The sequence below is a fragment of the Sinocyclocheilus grahami genome, unplaced genomic scaffold (assembly GCF_001515645.1).
Source record: "Sinocyclocheilus grahami isolate Dianchi unplaced genomic scaffold, SAMN03320097.WGS_v1.1 scaffold1112.1, whole genome shotgun sequence".
In the NCBI taxonomy this organism is placed as follows: domain Eukaryota; kingdom Metazoa; phylum Chordata; class Actinopteri; order Cypriniformes; family Cyprinidae; genus Sinocyclocheilus; species Sinocyclocheilus grahami.
The window spans coordinates 222,794-223,036 of NW_015506291.1; positions in this window are offsets into that span (position 1 = coordinate 222,794).

Genomic DNA, 243 nt, shown 5'->3' on the forward strand with positions numbered 1-243 from the left:
GTTTGTGTGTTCGTGCTGTGTGTGTGTGTAATGGTCAGGTGTGAGTGTGTGTGCGTGCAGTGTGTGTGTGTGAGTGTGAGTGTAATGGTCAGGTGTGAGTTTGTGTGTGCGTGCAGTGTGTGTGTGTGCATGCAGTGAGTGTCTGTAATGGTCAGGTGTGTGTGTGTGTGTGTGCGTGCAGTGTGAGTATAATGGTCAGGTGTGAGTGTGTGTGTGCTCGTGCGGGGGGGGTGTAAGGGTGGG